The sequence below is a fragment of the Elephantulus edwardii genome, unplaced genomic scaffold, assembly GCF_000299155.1.
Source record: "Elephantulus edwardii isolate Elephantulus edwardi_28Jun2011 unplaced genomic scaffold, EleEdw1.0 scaffold00264, whole genome shotgun sequence".
Classification (NCBI taxonomy): Eukaryota; Metazoa; Chordata; class Mammalia; order Macroscelidea; family Macroscelididae; genus Elephantulus; species Elephantulus edwardii.
This window is the reverse complement of record NW_006400014.1, coordinates 1,163,388-1,170,355: the sequence shown is the minus strand read 5'-3', so window position 1 is coordinate 1,170,355 and position 6,968 is coordinate 1,163,388. Positions and strand designations below refer to the sequence as shown.

The window sequence follows — 6,968 nt, the reverse complement described above, 5'->3', positions numbered from 1 at the left end:
GAAGCTTTAGAATCCTTGACTCCAAGGAGCACTCTGGCTTCACCCTCTCCAGGACAAACCTGTTTGTTCTCCTAGCAGTTCATGGTATAGTCAACACTCTTCTCCAGCACCACAGCTCAAAAGGCATCAATTCTCTTTTTATCATCCCTATTCACTGTCCAACTGTCCAATACATAACACGTAATTGCGAAGACTGTAGCCTGGATCAGGCACACCTAGTCTCCAGCCCGACATTGTTGCTCTTCAGTACTCTTGAGAGGTCCCTCACAGCTTACTTTCCCAGTGCAATTCGTCTCCTGATTTCCTGGCTGCTGTTACCAAGAATGTTGACTGTGGAGCCAAGTAAACTAAAACTGTTAACTATCTCAAGCTCTTCACCGTCCGTACTGATGCTGCCAGTTGGCCCAGTAGTGAGAATCTTTGTTTTCTTGATGTTGAGCTTCAATCTGTATTGAATGCTGCAGTCCCTGACCTGCAGCAATCGCTTCAGGTCCTCCTCAGTTTCAGTGAGCAGTGTTGTGGCATCTGCATAACGCAGGTTATTGATGACTCTTCCACCAATCCTGATGCAGCATTACTCCTCGTACAGCCCAGCATCTCTGATGATCTGTTCTTCATACAGATTGAAAAGGTATGGAGACAAAATACATCCCTGACAGACCCTCTTCTTGATTTTGAACCATGTAATGTCTCCTTGCTCTGTTCTGATGATTGCTTCTTGACCCAAGTATAGGTTTCCCATTAGCACAATCAAATGTTTTGGGATTCCCATTCTTCTCACAAGGAGCATTGCTTGTTATCCACACAGTCAAAAGCCTTTGCATAGTCAATGAAGCACAGATAGACATTCTTCTGGTATTCTCTGCTTTCTGCCAAGATCCGTCTAACATTAGCTATAATATCCCTAGTACCACAACCTCTTCTCAGTCCAGCCTGCACACCTGGCAGTTCTCTGTTAATTTTCAGCAGAATCTTGCTTGTGTGTGATATTAATGATATTGTTCGATAATTTCCGCACTCTGTTGAGTCACCTTTCTTTGGAATGGGAAGAACTATCTATCTTTTCCAGTCATTTGGCCAGCTGGCTGTCCTCCAGATTTCTTGGCACAACTTAGCACATCCAGGGCAGCTAGTGAGCATATCCAGGGCAGCGTATGTTTGTTGAAATATGTCAATTGGTATGTCATCAACTCCTGGAGCCTTGTTTTTTGCCAATTCCTTCAGAACAACTTGAACTTCCTCCTTCATCACCACAGGCTCTTGCTCATAGGTTATTTCACGAAATTCTTCTTTGTCAGCCATTTCCTTCTGATACATTGACTCTGTGTACTCCTTTCATCTTCCTTTAATGCTTTCTGGATTATTTAACATTGTACCCAAAGTATCTTTAAGTATTGCTACCCATGGCTTCACTTTGTTTTTCAACTCCTTCAGTTTAAAAAACACTGTGCGGGTTCAACCCTTTTGATTTTTCTGACTCCAGCTCTTTGCACATTTCGTTATAGTATCTTGCTTTGTCATCCCAAGCGGCCTTTGAAATTTTCTGTTCAGCTCTTTGATTTCTTCCTTTAGTTTTGGCTTCTCTGCGCTCTAATGCAATACTCATAGTCTCATCTGACATCCATCTTGGTCTTTTCTTCCTCAGCCTTTGTAATGATCTTTTGCATTCTTCATGGACGATTTGCTTGATATCCTCCCAGAGCTCATTTGGTCTACGCTCATTGGTGCTCAAGGCCTCAAACTTGTCCTGAAATGGTTTTGAAATTGGAGTGGGACAGAATTAAGGTCAAATTTTGGTTCCTATGGATTTGATTTAATTTTCCTCAACTTCAGCTTGAACTTGAATATGAGTAGTTGATGGTCTGTCCCAAAATCAGCACCCGGCCTGGTTTTCACAGCTGATACTGAGCTTCTCCAGAGATTCTTTCCACAAATGTAATCAATTTGATACCTATGCATACCATCAGGTGAAATCCATGTGTATAGCCTGCGGTTATGTTTCTTATAAAAGGTATTTGCAATGAATAAATCATTGAATGTGCAGAATTCTTTCATTCTATCTCCAGCCTCATTTCTGTCACTGAGTCCCTATTTTCCAGCTACTGATCCTTCTTCCCTGTTCCTAACTTTTGCGTTCCAGTGGCCCATTATTATCAATGCATCTTGATTGCATGCTTGATCAATTTCTGATTGCAAAAGTTAATAGAAATCTTCCCTTTCTTCCTCTTTGGCTTTAGTTGTTGGTGCATTTATTTGAATGATAGTGGTATTCACTGGAGTTCTTTGTATGCGTATGAATATTATCCTGTCGCTCACCACATTGTATTTCAGTATGGATCTAGAAATGACTTTTTTAATTATGAAACCAACCCCTTTTTTTCTCACCTTTTCATCCCCGGCATAGTAAGTCATAAGATCATCTGATTCAAAATGTCCCATGCCAAGCCATCTCCTTTCACCAATACCTAGTATGTCAATATTTATGTGTTCCATTTCTTTCTTAACAAAGTTCAATTTTCTGACATTCATGTCTCACATTCCACGTTCCAAATCACTAGTGTCTGCTTACAACTGTTCCTCATTCTTTGCGTTTCCATTTCTAAGATCTCAGTCTCAATTGCCATGTCTGCTAGTCCAAGTGTGCTCTATTGTACATAGGGTTTTCGAAGGCCTGTCATTTCGGAAGTAGATGGCCAATCCTTCTTCCTAGTCTGTCTCAATTTGTGTATTTGTTTGGGGTGTGTGTCTGGGGGTGGGGTTTATATATATAAAATAGTATCTGACAGACAAGTATTTTACAGGAAAGAGCAGATGAAAAACATTTACCTAGTTAGAAAAATGACCAATAGATTCATTGTTATTGCTCACCCTTGCAACATGGTTTTTGGTTTTTATTTTTTTATCCACTCTTTCCCTACTCCACCATGATCCCTTCCTACTTTTCCTACACCATTCAACACCCCTTTCCCCTTGACCAGCCCTTGATGTGATGGCCTAAGTCTAAAGCCATCAGGATTTCTGTGATTCTGAACACATCATGCTGCTGTCATGTTCAGCTTTCTACCTAATTTTATAACTGTTTGAAATCTTAGCCCTAAAGCCATTTTGCTTTTTTTACATTTATTTAGTGCTTAGTACTCCTGCTTTTCCTCGCTCATATTTGTGGTATATTTCTTTTTGATCCTTAGAGATTCTTCTTGTGTGATACTAAGGTCAACAAGACATAGAAATTGTTAATTGTAATTCATCCACCATTTAGTTTTATTTTAATTTCTAAGTATGTGCTCTACCACACTTCCAGAAATGTTATCTATTAAATTTTTATGTTTCAAAAGTGTGGAATATTGCCCATATTTTTCCTTTGTGACACAAAATAAAATTTAGGGAACATTGTCTTTTCTGCTTTCTTTATAAAGACAGATTTATATTGGGTGTCTGTGTACACTTTTCATGTCTTTACTTCTCAGGATATTTTCAGTATTAAATAGCATTTAGGGGGATAGTGATGTGAAGAGTCTGAAACTATTAACACTATTTACTTTTAACTGATTTTTTAAAAAATAGTTAAAAACATTTTTAAACTAAATAATGGTCTTTCGGTTGCTTGAATATACTTAGCAATTGTGAAATATCTTTGATAGTGATACAGTATGCTGAAAATAAGTATAAAATTGTCTTTGGTTTTTATTTTTCCGCTTGTCATAAATAAATAAGTAAAACTCATCTAAAAGCACTTTAGCCTCCTTCACAGTTTAACCAAAATGATGCACAAATAGCTAGTGAACCAAAATAGTCTTTGTATTGCACAGGCCATATTTATGTGCATCGCACAAACCTTATTAATTTTAATGCTCAAGTTCTTGTAGTGACTTCTGTAGGAGAGAGAATTTAGGGGTGAAAGTTAATATTAGAAATTAACATAAATAAGGGCAGCACCCTGGGCCCAGGGCTCTCCCCAACTGCGTCTCAGGGAGTTCAGCCAGCATCCCCTCCACACTGGCTTGGCAGTGACCACCCTGCTGCCTGCAGTCTCTGGCCTGCCCTCTGTGGCTGAGCCTACAGACCTGAGGCACAGGCTCTCCCCTGGCTCTCCTGAAGCCTGGCTCCATCACAGCATCATGCACGGGAGCCACTTACAACACCTCACTTCCTTAATGGGGGATCCTCACTTGTCACAGTATCTGATGAATGCTGGTGGATTGAATCAGCTGAGGTCTTTAACCATTCTACCACAGGTTTGACTCCTGGTAATACAGTAGTGACCAGTATGCTGGAGGAGTCAGTTCCATAGCTTTCGAGTTTTTGTAGAATCCTGTAGATAGTTGTTAAAGTTGTTCTTCGCAAAGCAGAAGACTTGTACCTTCTTTCTAATAACATAATTTTTTACTTAGATTTAATGCCTAACATTGCAGAAACAGGAAGCTCAAATGATTCTGGAAATGGTGAACACAGACCTGACAGAGAGTCTTCTAAAGAGAATCTACAAGATGCTGTAGAATCTTTCTGCACAAATGCTTCTGGAGCACCGTTGGGTCCTAAAGGAGATGGTCATTATCCATGGAGTTGTCCAGTGACTTATACTTGGGAAAAAAATTTATGCCATCTGTTCAGACTATGCCTTTCTCAGCCAGGCAACCTCAGTCTATAAAACTAGTTCAAGGGGAGCTCTGGTGGCCTAGTGGCATGAAGCTGCAACTACAATCCCAGAGGTGCATGGTTCGAATCTACCAGATGCTCTGCCGGGGAAGGAGGGGCAATCTCCTCCTGTACCAGTCAGATCTGATTTGACCGTACACGCACACAAAAATAATAAAAAACAAAACTAGTTCAAACACACTTATCTTGCCTCTCTGATAGTACCTCTCTGTCTGCTGGAAAGAATTCTTCCAGATAAGTTGGCATACATACTAGTGCATCAGAAATCATCTGTAATAAAGAAAATAGCTTGGAAAACTTAACCAGTAGCCCGGACAAGCTACATCTTGCTTGGAAAATTGATAAATCAGAATTTGATGCAGTGACCACAAATTTGAAACAAGTTCAGTTAAAAAAAGAAGACATCAAAAAAAGTGTCCTCAGCATTCTCCTCTGGAGGATAGTAAGCAGCAATTAAGTATTAGACCTAAGACAATGGTATTGTAAAGTTGAACACAATATATAAGACTTCTTGTGGTATCTCCTCATTAATTTCTTGTTGGAATGTCATATATAGCACAATAGGAGCCAGAAATCTTCCACCTGTTACCCAGGAAGAAGCTTTACGTATTTTGGGCTTCCAACCCCCATTTGAAGATTTTAGGTTTGGCCCATTCACTGGAAATACAATGCTTATATGATGGTTTCGGCAACTTAATGACCACTTCCATATGAAAGGATGTTCTTATGTTCTATATAAACCTCATGGGAAGAATAAAACTGCTGGAGAAACTGCTTCAAAGTTAACTCATGGATTGAAAGATGAATTGCTGGCTATCTTTCATCACCAGAATCATTATTTTTGTCCCATTGGCTTTGAGGCAACCCCTGTTAAAGCTAATAAAGCTTCATTCATTCATTCATTCAGGGTCCTCTCATCACAAGAAGTAGAATATTGGATCTTAATTGGAGAATCAAGTAGAAAACATCCTGCTATTCATTGTAAAAAAAATGGGCAGATATTGTTACTGATCTGAATAATCAAAAGCCAGAATATCTAGATATCTGACACTTAGAGAGGGGCCTACAGTAGGGAAAAACAAAAAAGGCGGGGAAAATTTACATTGCATTATAGCATTCCAGAGACTTAATTGGCAAAGATTTGGCCTTTGGAACTTTCATTTGGAACCATCAGACAACAGTCGCAAACTCCACCACATGGCCATGGAATTTCCAAGTCGGAGAGTAAAGATAACATCTCCAAGAAGGAGTATGGATGTCTGGGCCAATCTTTCAGTGCTAGCTTTCATTTAGACTCAGTGTGGAAAAAGATGTCTAGTATCCATGAAAGAAGGAACAGTGGCTACCAGGGTTACAGTGATTATGGTGAAAATGATTGACTGTGCTGCTACGAAACAGCCAGTGTATACAAGTGACTGGAGTGTACACCTGATACACACATCTGTATTAAGAAAGTAGGAGATTTTATATGCACCCCCATGTTTATCACAGCTTTGTTCACAATAGCAAGGAGTTAGAAACAACCTAAGTGCCATCAATGAATGAATAGATAGAGAAGCTGTGGTGTATTCACACAGTGGAATAGTAAACTGCATTGAAAAACAAGGAACTCATGTAATATTATTCAGAAGGGGTGATCCTGGAGGACATTATGCTATGTGAAGTATCTCAGTCACAAAAAGACAAATACTGCATGGGACCACTGTTGTAAACAGGACTGACCTCGGAGTTAGGGGGAGACTGAGAAAGATGGGTTCAATAACTGCATTGAAACAGATGAGGGAGAAAACTATTTAAGAGGGATATGTTATTAGGTATTTTTGTCATGACAGGAGTCCCGAGCAAAGACTGTATAGTGGAGTGAACCTGCGGGGAGGGATTGTAAAACAATGAAAGAATTTTTCTTTTCCTTTTCCAATAGGGTAGTATACTAGTGGGGAGGGATTGTAAAACAATGAAAGAATTTTACTTTTCCAGCAGGGTAGTGTACTAGGGGGGAGGTTTGGGAGGAGAGAAAAGTGCAACAGTGAATGAATGGAAATCCAAAGTCTCTGTAAATTTTCATTGAAATTAATAATAAATATAAAAAAGGAGATTTTAATTCATCTCCATTAAGTATGAATAGATCTTGTGGTACAAACATAATCCTGTAGTTGTCCAGTAAATAAGCATGTATACGATTATGATGGATGCTCTCAACTACATGAGCAGATAAGCACAGATTATTCTCCTTTTAAAGTTAAAAGTAACAGACAACCAGGATAAAAATTTTTTGCAAAACCCAAGTAAATTATGACAGTGGCATCAGGATT

At 39.3% G+C, this 6,968-nt stretch overlaps 1 protein-coding gene and 1 pseudogene across 1 annotated transcript in view; both read left to right on the top strand.

Moving 5' to 3' along the window:
• Positions 1-6,968, top strand: part of NARG2 (NMDA receptor regulated 2) — a 79,544-nt gene that overhangs the window by 20,575 nt on the left and 52,001 nt on the right. The window lies entirely within an intron of this gene.
• LOC102845398 lies at positions 4,512-6,035 on the top strand (annotated as a pseudogene).